This window comes from Ranitomeya imitator, chromosome 4 (genome assembly GCF_032444005.1).
Source record: "Ranitomeya imitator isolate aRanImi1 chromosome 4, aRanImi1.pri, whole genome shotgun sequence".
Lineage (NCBI taxonomy): Eukaryota > Metazoa > Chordata > Amphibia > Anura > Dendrobatidae > Ranitomeya > Ranitomeya imitator.
This window is the reverse complement of record NC_091285.1, coordinates 313,032,051-313,045,445: the sequence shown is the minus strand read 5'-3', so window position 1 is coordinate 313,045,445 and position 13,395 is coordinate 313,032,051. Positions and strand designations below refer to the sequence as shown.

The following is a 13,395-nucleotide window of genomic DNA, read 5'->3' as shown; positions in this document are numbered from 1 at the left end:
TTGTTGCAAACTTTAAACAACACTTTCTATGGATATCTTTGAGAAATGGCTTTCTTCTTGCCACACTTCCATAAAGGCCAGATTTGTGCAGTGTACGACTGATTGTTGTCCTATGGACAGACTGTCCCACCTCAGATGTAGATCTCTGCAGTTCATCCAGAGTGATCATGGGCTTCTTGGCTGCATCTCTGATCAGTCTTTTCCTTGTTTGAGATGAAAGTTTAGAGGGACGGCCGGGTCTTGGTAGATTTGCAGTGGTATGATACTCCTTCCATTTCAATATGATCGCTTGCACAGTGCTCGTTGGGATGTTTAAAGTTTTGGAAATCATTTTGTGTCCAAATCCAGCTTTAAACTTCTCCACAACAGTATCACGGACCTGCCTGTTGTGGTCATTTACTTCCTCGGTGTTCCGGGCACCGGCTACGTGCCTCAGTAGGATGTTGCCGTTCTCCGGGCACGACTCCTAGTGGCTCTCCTTTGTGCTTTGATCTCGTTTCTCACTGTCCACAATATCCTTCGCTTCGTGTCCTTTCTTTGGATGCCGCCGCAGATAGCGCAGGTGCGGCTCCGTAACATTCTATCCTTGTCGCTAGGTGTCTGCCTGGTTCCCACGCCTGACAGGGACCCCCCTGAATCTTCTCCCTGCAACACCCCCTGCCACGGGATGTTGCCTGAATCCAACCCAGTCAGCTTCTGACTAACTTCCTATCCAACCCCTAGTTTTACCAGTGTGAGGAGTGGCCTAATAAATAAAACCTTTTGCTCCCCCTAGTGGCCGGAGTGTGAAGTATAATGTGTGCTGGTGATACCTGGTCAGATGAACTCCTTTAGTGCCATCAGACGTACCATCACTCCCCTTAGTGGCAGAGCGATACTACTGCAACGACCAGGTCTCTGGGTCGCTGCAAATACATATGTGTTCATTGAACCATGTGGATTTACTGCATTCAATACCTTCTATTGCTGAAATTTCTGTTGCGGACTTCGCAACAGAAACTGACATGCTGAGGTCCAGAAAGATGAGCAGCATGTCAGTTTTCGCTGGTGATGCAGACGCACATACATGCATAGTGGACATGGGATTTTTAGAACTCTCAATCACTATCCTGTGACATCTGGCCGCTGCAGTTTTGACTTTGCATAAATACACAGTGTCAAAACTGCAGCAATTCCTGATCGTGCGCACATACCCTTACAGATTGCTGATACATCAATTTAATTGTTATTAAAATTGGCTTTTGAAAACAGAGAGTATTTTTTATCATTCAGAGCTTGTTACCTAAGTGACCAGATACTTCTGCATTCTATCAGCAATGTTTGATTTCATAGCCAAGGAGTGCAGCACTTACACGGTCTTTGCTATAGAGCTTGGAAGTGCTGAATTGAAGCTGGCTGGATCCTGCAATCTGAACAGTTTCTGTGCTTCTCTGATGTTGCAGAGCCAAAGCTGCCTGTGCTTTCAGCATAAGGCTGTGTACACACGAAGTGGGCGGCGTACCCATGTTGTATTTTCAGTGATGCTTTTCTTGTAGCAACGTTTTAATGTCTTTTTGGATGTCTTTTGCAAAATACGCCAGAAGAATGTACCAGTGACTACTTTTAACCCCTTTACCCCCAAAGGTGGTTTGCATCTTTTGTGATGGGGTTTGCGACAGAGCAGCAAGAGACACCAGGCCGATAAACAATCCAACAAGATTTTTTGGAACAGGGGACTGGGACAACACAAATGAAAGTAATTCTGTAGCGTCCGCAATGAGTCCACTGAGTCCACGCAAAGGGAGCAGATCCGGGGGTGCCATCCGGCAATCCGACGCCAGGGAAAATAGAAATAGCCTTTGAGTCAATTCAATGGCGCCAGCAGATGAGGGACACAACACAGTCCAACATGGCAGCTTTAAACCCTCCACACACGGGCACCAGGATTTCGCCTCAGCATACGATCCCAGCCCTTCCAAAGTCACCACACAACTACAGTCTTCAGAGTCAGTCCTTAAATTCAGTAGGGTGGTGAGACCTCACAATTATATGTGGCAAAATGATCTCCAATCTCCATGCATGATACCAGGATCCGGCTGCAGCTGCAGCAGATCCTTGCCCTTCAAAGCACACAGCATCGACTAACTGAACATGTGGCTTGTTGTCGTACCACTCTTAGTATCTCTGCCCTACAAAGGGGCTGATCCCAACACCCACCCCCTTAAACATAGCTCCAAGGATTAAGAAAGTTCCAGAAACCCTGCTTGCAGTCTCTCTACAGGTTTGTGTATTGGAGATGCCCACTGCAGAGGGGAACAAAGACAAGCATGCCCCCACCAGATACAGGGCAAGGAATGCTAATGTAAGCCTGATTAAAGTATGGTCCATGTGTACAGGCTGGGGTGACACTCTGTTACATCTTTATGACCATGACAATTTTGACAATTCTGATCACTGTCACTTTATGTGGTTATAACTCTAGAAAGCTTCAATAAAACCCAGTGATTCTGAGATTGTTTTTTCGTCTCATATTGTACTTCATGTTAGTGGTAAAATTTGTTCGATATGACTTGCTTTTATTTGTGTATCGTTATGCCCTTAAATTAGAGAGAGATGTCACAGGTAATAAATAACATTTCCCGCATGTCTACTTTACATCAGCACAATTTTTTAAAGAAAATTTTTTTTGTTAGGACATTATAAGGGTTAAAAGTTGACCAGCGATTTATCATTTTAACAAAAAATTAATTTACAAAACTATTTTTTTAGGGACTGCCTCACATTTGTAGTCACTTTGTGCGGTCTTCACAGGAATTAATGGAATGTGGACAGAAAAAATGAACATTTAACTTTTTTTCACTGAAATTGTACTTTAGACTAATTTTTTATTTTCACAAGGGTAACGAAAAAATGAACCACAAAATTTGTAATGCAATTTCTCCTGAACATGTCGATAACTCATTTATGGGTCAAAACCACTGTTTGGGCGCATGGCAAAGTTCGGAAGGGAAAGAGCGCTGTTTGACTTTTTAAAAGCAAAGTTGGCTGGAATTGAGATTGGACACCATGTCGCATTTGGAGAGCCCCTGATGTGCCTAAACAGTGAAAAAAAAAACACAAGACACCCCATTTTGGAAACTAGAGCCCACCCCAGGAACTTACCTAGATGTGTGGTGAGCACTTTGAACCTCCGGGTGCTTCACAGAACTTTATAACCTAGAGCCGTGAAAATAAAAAATCATATTTTTTTTTCCATAAAAATTATCTTTTAGCCCCCAATTTTTTATTTTCACAAGGGTAATTGGAGAAATGGGCCCCCAAATGTTGTTGTGCAATTTCTCCTGAGTACGCTGAAACCCCCATATGTGGAAGAAAACTTCTGCTTGGGCACACATTAGGGCTTGAAAGGGAAGGAGTGACGTGCTGGAATGCAGCCTTTGATGGAATGGTCTGCGGGCATCATGTTTCATGTTGCATTTGCAGAGCCCCTGATGTGCCTAAACAGTAGAAGCCCCCAAAAATTGACTCCATTTTGGAAACTAGACCCCCCCCCAAGTAACTTTCTAGATGTGTGATGAGCACTTTTAACACCCAAGTGTTTCATAAAAGTTTATAACATAGAGCCGTGAAAATAAAAAATCATATTTTTTTCCACAAAAACGATCTTTTAGCCCCAAATTTTTTATTTTCACAAGGATAATAGGAGAAATTTGACCCCAAAAGACATTGTGCAATTTCTCCTGAATACGCTGATACCCCATATGTAGGAGAAAACTACTGTTTGGGTGCACGTCGGAGCTTGGGAAGGAAAGATTGACGTTTTGGAATGCAGACTTTGATGGAATGGTCTGTGGGCGTCATGTCGCGTTTTCAGAGCCCCTAATGTGCCTAAACAGGGGCAATACCCAACAAGTGCCCCCTTTTCAGATCTGATCTACTGTTTCCTGTTTTGTGAATTTTATAATGTAGTGGCATACGTGAGTTGTGTAGTGTTTGTCAGGTTGTCAAACATCACTTGTGCAGTGTTAGGTTGTTATAAGTCAGTTGTGTAAGTTAAAAATTTATTTAGTAATCCATGGATGTGTGGTACAGTCTGAAGCATTCTTCATGCAGAGAGGGACTTAAAGAGTAGTATGCTGGTATAAAAGTTATTTTAGTAGAGGTGAAAACCTTGATCCAGCATTGGGTGCACCAAATTCAACACAAGTTTCCCTCTCACACCCAGGACCCAGGCTTTTAGGGGGTTCAATCTGAGTGTCCTCTTCATAAACTCTAAACCTTTGGGTGTACCCTGAAGTACTCTCACACAGCTTATAGAGTTTGATTCCGTACCTAGCCCTCTTACTGGGCAAATACTGATGGAATTTGAGCCTCCCCTTGAAATGAACTAGGGTCTCATCCATGCAGATACCTCTTTGGGGCACATACACTTCAGAAAACATTTTGTTGAATTGGTCGATGACCGGCCAAACTTTGAATAGACGTCAAAGTTGGGGTCATCTCGGGGAGGACACCGTGTATTATCATTTTGCAGGAATTTGTAGATGGCCTCTAAACGTGTCTAGGTCATAATGATTCGGAACACTGGGGTGTTGTGTAAACATCAACATTTCAATATTGCCGAAGCTCTGGCTTCTTCAGGATCCCCATGTGAAGGACCGGGACCTCGAACTTCATCATTTCAACTGCATCTGCAAACATAGATGAGTGTACAAATTAGTTTGGCCCACCATGAGGTTAACAAAATTCTCAGAGAAAAATACTTTGAAAAAGTCTTTTTTTGTGAGGCCAGTGGTGTCAAACTTGATTCCTGATTGTGTCACAAGATCAGGAATCAGTGGCTCATAATTTCCGGGGTGCGAGGTCCAAACAGGGTCAGTAATAAGGGCAATGGTTCACCTTTTGCCATGGGGCATTTTTGTGCTAGTTCACCTTCTGTCCTGGGGTGTCTTCATGGCGGTCCAGCAGCACCTGAGGAGAATGAGGAGTCAGAGTCTGAAAAATAAAGAAAGGTGAGAACCTCTCCTTCACTGTCAGTGTCGGAGGCAAGGAAAGTGTATGCCTCCTCCACTGAATAGCATTTTTGGGATGAGTGGGCCAACTTTTTTTTATGCATGTGGTTTTTGTGTCAGTACTTTATTCAGTTGTGTGTGTGTGCGGGAGTGCTTGGTGTAATTTTTTTTTAAAGAAAAAGATAAAAGAAAAAAGAAGCAACCAGGAAGAAAAAAAGGCAGTGAAAAAAAAGTGTAAAACAGTGAGCACGAGTGCTGATCCGTGAACTGCGTCACTAATCAACGCTTGGCGGCTGCTGGATGTGTTCACAGAGGTGGAGCAAAGAGGAGGTAAAAAAAAAGTGTAAAAGAGTGAGCACGAGTGCTGATCAGTGAACTGTGTCACTAATCAACGCTCGGCGGCTGCTGGTTGTGCACACGGAGGTGGTGCAAATGGGTTATGGAGGGGGATAAATTGAGTTGGATTGGGCTGGATGAGGAGAGATCAGGCAAGGTTAAAAAAACTAGTTGTCTTCTCTCTTCTTTCTTCTGTCTTCCTTCTTCTGTGACGGGGAGTGGGGGTAAGGTGGGAGAGGGGGATTGCGGTAGATGAGAGATTAGGCAGGGGAATCTTCTTACGAATGTCTTCTCCTTTCTTCTCTGTTCTGCCTTCTCTGTTCTTTCTTTTTTAGCAGCAGTGAGCGATCGTGGTGTCACAGGCTTCTGTGGCACCACAAGGCCCAGCATATTGCAGATCGGACACCGTGTCTGTACCTTGTGATTGATGCGATTCATGTCATTGTCGATTGCACCAATAAGAGCTGGCTGAGGTGACGCTGGTGTTGCCAGGGACCAGCTTTGGATCGGTGCTCTTCCAGCTCCGATCCTAGGTAGGTCACAGCCAGTTCAGTGCGTGGTCACACTACATCTGTGCCCTGTGATTCGTTCAATTGGTGTAATCGTTGATCACACCAATTAGAGCTGTGCTGGTCTTAGAGCACAGATCATAGGCTGGGACATCAGTGCTTCAGGCAATCTGATTGCGTGAAACACTGAGAAATGCTGTGATTGGCTGTTCAGAAATGAACAGCCAATCACAGCAATCGTAGTTGGGGAGGATGGCGACACCCCCAGGATGACAACATCATTTACCCTGAGGTAAGATGGTGTGAGAACTTTAACCCTTTAATCCCATTGGACGTACTATTCCATTGAGGTGACCTGGGACTTAATTCCCAGGGACGGGATAGTGCGTCATCACGGGGAGAACGTGGCCATTCGCCGCCGGGTGTCAGCTGATTATTACAGCTGACATCCGGTACTATGTGCCAGGAGTGGCCCGAACCGCTCCCAGCACATTAACCCCGAAACACTGCGATCAAACATGATCGCAGCATTCCAGCGGCATAGGGAAGCATCGCGCAGGGAGGGGGCTCCCTGCATGCTTCCCTGAGACCCTTGGTACAACGCGATGTGGTCGCGTTGTACCCAGCATCTCCTTCCTGCAGGCCCCCGGATCCAAAATGGCCACGGGGCTCCTTCTGGGTCCTGCAGGGAGGTGGCTTGCAAGTGCCTGCTGAGAGCAGGCCCCGGCAATCCTCCCTGCAGTGCCTGCAGATCGCTGATCTGACACAGTGCATTGCAAAGTGTCAGCGCTCTGACACTATACTGTGATGTCCCCCCCGGGGAAAAAAATGTTTACATCTGTTTAAAAAAAAAAATCCTAAATAAAGTAAAAAAAAAAAAAAAAAATTGTTCCAATAAATACATTTCTTTATCTAAAAAAAAACCCCCAAAACAATAACAGTACAAATATTTAGTATTGCCGCATCCGTAATGACCCGATCTATAAAACTTTCCCACTAGTTAATCCTTTCAGTGAACACCGTAAAAAAAACCAGGCAAAAACTAACGCTTAATTATCATACCACCAAACAAAAAGGGGAATAACACGCGATCAAAAAGACCAATATAAATAACCATGGTACCGCTGAAAACGTCATCTTGTCCAGCAAAAAACGAGCCGCCATAAAGCATCATTAGCGACAAAATAATAAAGTTATAGTCCCCAGAGTAAAGCAATGCAAAAATAATTATTTTTTATATAAAAGTTTTTATCGTATAAAAGCGACAAAACATAAAAAAGTGAAATAATTGAGGTATTGCTGTAATTGTACTGACCCGAAGAATTAAAACTGCTTTATCCATTTTGCCAAACGTGGAACGGTATAAACGCCCATCCCTCCCCCCCCCTCTTCCCTCCTTCCCCCTTTCCCCTCAAAAAAGAAATTCATGAATAGCTGTTTTTTGGTCATTCTGCCTCACAAAAATTGGAATAAAGAGCGATCAAAAAATGTCACGTGCCTGAAAATAGCACCAGTACAAATGTCAACTCATCGCGCAAAAAACAAGACCTCACATGACTTTGTGGACCAAAATATGGAAAAATTATAGCTCTTAAAATGTGGAGACGCAAAAAATATTTTTTGCAATAAAAAGCGTCTTTTAGTGTGTGACAGCTACCAATCTTAAAAATCCACTAGAAAACCCGCTACAAAAGTAATTCAAACCCCCTTCATCACCCCCTTAGTTAGGGAAAAATAATGAAATTTAAAAAATGTATTTATTTCCCTTTTCCCATTAGGGTTAGGGTTGGGGCTAAAGTTAGGGTTAGGGCTACAGTTATGGTTGGGGCTAAAGTTAGGGTTGGGGCTAAATTTAGGGTTGGGGCTAAAGTTAGGGTTGGGGCTAAAGTTAGGGTTAGGGCTACAGTTAGGGTTGGGGCTAAAGTTAGGGTTGGGGCTAAATTTAGGGTTGGGGCTAAAGTTAGGGTTGGGGCTAAAGTTAGGGTTAGGGCTACAGTTAGGGTTGGGGCTAAATTTAGGGTTGGGGCTAAAGTTAGCGTTAGGTCTACAGTTAAGGTTGGGGCTACAATTAGGGTTGGGGCTAAAGTTAGGTTAGGGTTGGAGCTAAAGTTAGGGTTGGGGCTAAAGTTAGGATTAGGGATGGGGCTAAACTTAGGGTTTGGATTACATTTACGGTTGGTATTAGGGTTTTTTTAGGGTTAGGGGTGTGGTTAGGGTTATGATTGGGATTAGGTTTAGAGGTGTGTTAGGGTTAGAGGTGTGTTGGGGTTAGGGGTGTGGTTGGGATTAGGGTTAGGGGCATGTTTGGGTTAGGGGCGTGGTTAGGGTTGGGATTAGGGTTAGGGGTGTGTTTGTGTTAGAGTGTCAGTTAGAATTGGGGAGTTTCCACTGTTTAGGCACATCAGGGGCTCTCCAAACGCGACATGGCATCTGATCTCAATTCCAGCCAATTCTGCGTTGAAAAAGTAAAACAGTGCTCCTTCCCTTCCAAGCTCTCCCGTGTGCCCAAACAGGAGTTTACCACAACAAATGGGGTATCCGCGTACTCAGGACAAATTGCACAACAACTTTTGGGGTCCAATTTCTTCTGTTACCCTTGGGAAAATAAAAATTGGGGGTGGAAAAATCATTTTTGTGAAAAAATATGATTTTTTATTTTTACGGCTCTACATTATAAACTTCTGTGAAGCACTTGGTGGGTCAAAGTGCTCACCACAAATCTAGATAAGTTCCTTAGGGGGTCTACTTTCCAAAATGGTGTCACTTGTGGGGGGTTTCAATGTTTAAGCACCTCAGGGGCTCTCCAAACATGACATGGCGTACCATCTCAATTCCAGTCAATTCTGCATTGAAAAGTCAAATGGCGTCCCTTCCAAGCTCTGCCATGCGCCCAAACAGTGGTTTACCCCCACATATGGGGTATCAGCGTACTCAGGACAAATTGTACAACAACTTTTGGGGTCCAGATTCTCCTGTTACCCTTGGTAAAATAAAGCAAATTGGAGCTGAAGTAAATTTTTCGTGGAAAAAAAGTTAAATGTTCATTTTTTTTAAACATTCCAAAAATTCCTGTAAAATACCTGAAGGGTTAATAAACTTCTTGAATGTGGTTTTGAGCACCTTGAGGGGTGCAGTTTTTAGAATGGTGTCACACTTGGGTATTTTCTATCATATAGACCCCTCCAAGTGACATCAAATATGATGTGGTCCCTAAAAAAAATGGTGTTTTAAAAATGAGAAATTGCTGGTCAACTTTTAACCCTTATAACTCCCTAACAAAAAAAAAAATTTGGTCCAAAATTGTACTGATACAAAGTAGACATGTGGGAAATGTTAGTTATTAAGTATTTTGTGTGACATATCTCTGTGATTTAAGGGTATAAAAATTCAAAGTTGGAAAATTGTGAAATTTTCAACATTTTTGCCAAATTTCCATTTTTTCACAAATAAACGCAGGTAATATCAAAGAATTTTTACCACTATCATGAAGTACAATATGTCTCGAGAAAACAGTGTCAGAATCATCAGGATCAGTTGAAGCGTTCCAGAGTTATAACCTCATAAATGGACAGTGGACAGAATGGTAAAAATTGACCCTGTTATTAACGTGCAAACCACTCTTGGGGGTTAAGGGATTAATGTGATCACCGTGGCTTCGGTCATTGAATGCTTCTCTGCCATTCTCTTGATCCTATGATTTATGGAGATGGTATTATTTCTTTTCCTACCATGTGTTTTGGATTTTGTTTGCCATTTTAAAGCATTGAAAATCTTTTTAGCTGAATAGCCAGTTAGTTTCTGCACTTCTTTATATATTTTCCCCTCCAATCAATTTATTGATCAAAGTTCTTTCTCCTTCGTTACAATGCCTGGAATTACCCATTGTACTCACTGAGCAAGTGCAAAACCAGCAAGTACAACATTTGCTGCCCTCCTTTAAATAAGGGGCATGATTGACAGCTGTTTCTTCACAGCATGAATGACTTCACTAAATTAACTTCACACTGCTATTACTTAGAACATCCCCTTTAATTAAATGAGTTAATTACACCCAATTAGCAGCGTGCATGTCAGGACACTATGTATCCTTCCCTGAATCTTGTGTGATTGTAATTTGTGTCTGTGTATATTGAATGGCCCAATTCATCTAGAATGTTGATCACATCAGTCTTGATAAGGGAACATACTGGAGTCAGAGGTGACTGATTCATTAAATGGTGCACTCCTCTTAATGACTCAGACATTTCTTAAAAGTGGCACTCGCCTCATCGCACATCTTATTACAGTCTGGCACTAGAGAAAGATTTATGGTGTAAGGTATGATACAACTCATCATGAATGAGACGTTTGGTAGTCGCTACGTGACTTTCCACCACAACCCTAACCATTTTGGCGGAGCTAGCCAAAACTGGTGTATAAATGCCAAAAGTTGCAACATTTTTAGGTAACCTCCTGTTGTGCAAAAAGTTTGAAAGTGTTTTACTCCAGAATCATGGAAAAATCTGGGGTAAACACTTTGAGGAATCAGGACAATGTGTCTTAGTGTTTTTGGAGAGTTGCATTTCATGGAGGCTGAAATGTGTTTCCTACTGTTGCATGGAGAACTCAAAAAAAGCTATCAGCGCCGGAAATTGATATACAAGTAAAACTAGTTGAACTTTTTAAATCAGTGAAAATGAAAATGTCCTAAAAAATAGTTGAACATATGTAAGAGTTATATGTAAACTCAAGAAGCCTTGTTTATTTCTGTGCTGCTGTTGTTCAAATTGATCTTCATTATTTCTTCATTTGTAACCAATTACTAATATATTCTAGAGTTACCATCTCAAGTTACAATGTGTTCAACGTACTATAGTTGTCTAAGAGCCAATTAATATTAATCGGTTCTTCCATTGGTTCTACTTTGGCACTATGGTTCTTGCAACATGGGCTTGTTATTGATTATAATTAGTGATAGGTGGACCCGCGGAAGTTCAGGTCCAGCTGGATGACCTGGACCTGACCCAAATTTGACCACGGACCCGAAGGCTATTTAAATCAATGGAGACCCGAACTTCAGGCTGTCAAATGGCTGTTAAATGTTCATAGTAACCACTAGGGGGCAGCAACAGGAAGCAAAATGTGTGTGAGAGCAGGACAAGTGCCCTGCAAACAAATGTGGATACTGAAAAAAAAATTGTAATAACAAAAATAAAGTGGATGAGGCAAATAAAAAATGATGTGGGGTCCCTCCTATTTTTGATGACCAGCAAGGTAAAGCAAACAGTTGCGGGCTTCAGCTCTCAGCTGTCTGCTTTATCTTGGCTGGTTATCAAAAATAGGCCCTCCCACACTGTTTTTTTTAGTTATTTAAATAAATAATTTAAAAAAATGGCTTGGGATCCCCCATCATTTTTGATAACCATCCAAGGTAAAGCAGACAGCCGGGGGCTGTTATTCTCAGACTGGAAAGGTCCATGGTTATTGGGCCCTTCCCAGCTTAAAAATAGCAACCCACAGTTGCCACAGAAAAAGAGCATTCATTAGATGCACCAATTCTGGCAGTTTGCCCTGCTCTTCCCACTTGCCCTAGTGCATTGGCAAATGGGGTAATATTTTGGGGCTGATGACAGCTGTATAATGTCCACTGACATCGAGCCCAGATGTAAGTAAAGGGGTGGCATCTGTCAGACACCCCCATTACTAATCCGGTAATTGAATAGTTAAGAACATACAAGAAAATTCAAGCACAGGAAATAAATACTTTATTTGAGTAAATACTCCCTCACACTCCATCCTTCACCAATTTATTATTAAAAATGGTCCCATGAAGCTCCCAACAATAATCCAATTAGGAATAAAGACTCCCCCACTCATTTACTAATTTATTCATTAAAAATTAATTCATGAAGTAATCCAAGAGTGTATAGTCCCACGACATCCATCGACTCCTATGGAATCTCGTTCTGAGAAACTTCTCAGAACGAGACTTCATAGTATACTCCCGTTCAGCAGCAAGAACAGAAATTATCACTCTTGTGCCTGCCGCTGACCACGAATAATCCTATTGAGCCTCGTTCTGAGAAAGTTCTTAGAAAGAGGTTCAAAAGGGTTACTGACAGATAGCAGCAGGTACGAGCGTGAGAATTTCCGTGCTTGCTGCAGAATGGGCGTGAACTATGAAGTCTCTTTCTGAGAGTGTTCTCAGAACGAGACTCCATAGTATTCGATGGACGTCGTGGAACATTACACTGTTGGATTGCCATCGGAACTTACTGTATTTATTTTTAATTAATAAATTGGTAAACAAGGGAGTGTTTATTCAAATAAAATATTTTTCATTTGTGTTTGTATTTTTTTAACTATTTACTTACCGGTTAGTAATAGGGGTGTATGATAGACTGTGCCCCATTACTAACCTCTGGGCTTGATGTCAACGGACATTACACAGCTGACATCAACCCCAAAATATTACCCCACTTGCCAATGCACCAGGGCAAATGGGAAGAGTCAGACAAAGAGCCCGCATTGACTCATCTAATGGATGAGCTTTTTCTGGGGTAGAGCAGGTTGCTATTTTTAGGTTGGGAAAGGCCCAATAACCATGAACCTTCCCAGATTGAGAATACCAGCCCCTTTACCTTGGCTGGTTATCAAAAATGGAGGGGACCCCACTTCTTTTTTTTAAATTATTTATTTAAATAATTTGAAAATACAACATGGGGTTCACTCTACTTTTGATAACTAGACAAGATAAACCAGACAGCTGAGAGCTGCAGCCCACAACTGTTTGGTTTACCTGCTCTTGTTATCAAAAATACGTGGGACTCCAAACCTCTTTTTATTATTTTTTTCATATGGTGTGCTGTCCAATCACAGCCATTCCGATACTTGATGTGATGCTGCCAGAAGTGCCCACACCAGAAAAGCTTGTTGAGTGGATACGTTGCAGATTTTCAACAAGCTTTGTTTGGGCTGCCGAACCCAAACAATAACACGGAGTTTGGTGGGAAGTCTATATTCGGAGTCCATGTTCAGAGTCCGAGCACGGACACTAGGTGTCTTGTACGGGCCCCTAACTTTAGCGTTCGGTTTCTGCCATCACAATATATTACACATTGTACTCTTATTTTTTTCATATGTAATTGTTGTATAGTAGTGTATATATGTCTATAAGGTGGTCATGTTTCCAATTATGTTTAATCATGGAGTAACATGGTGTTTAATAAAAATTATTGTTGTGTATCTTTGTGTGCACATTTTCTGTACTGCTTTTTTATCCCTCTTTATGATCATTATTGGTTCTTTTTAAGTTGTAGCACCCTAGTTGCTGTTATATTTGGTTGTGCATCTATTTTTTTTTCCGTCCATTTAATATTGTCACTTGAGAGACCAATGTATGAACATGTAGAACTATTAATCCTAACAAACTTGTGCACAATCAACAGGTATTGTCTAACCACCCTATTCATTTCAATAGGACACATGCATGATATATGCACGATATCTACTTGAACACGTGTCCTGATAGGTATTTGTAGATGCGACATAATCAGTGTTGCTCACCTTCCAAAGTATAA

General features: G+C 42.0%; 1 protein-coding gene across 1 annotated transcript in view; it reads left to right on the top strand.

Moving 5' to 3' along the window:
* Positions 1-13,395, top strand: part of WNT2 (Wnt family member 2) — a 207,027-nt gene that overhangs the window by 69,209 nt on the left and 124,423 nt on the right. The gene's annotated exons all lie outside the window — the stretch shown is intronic.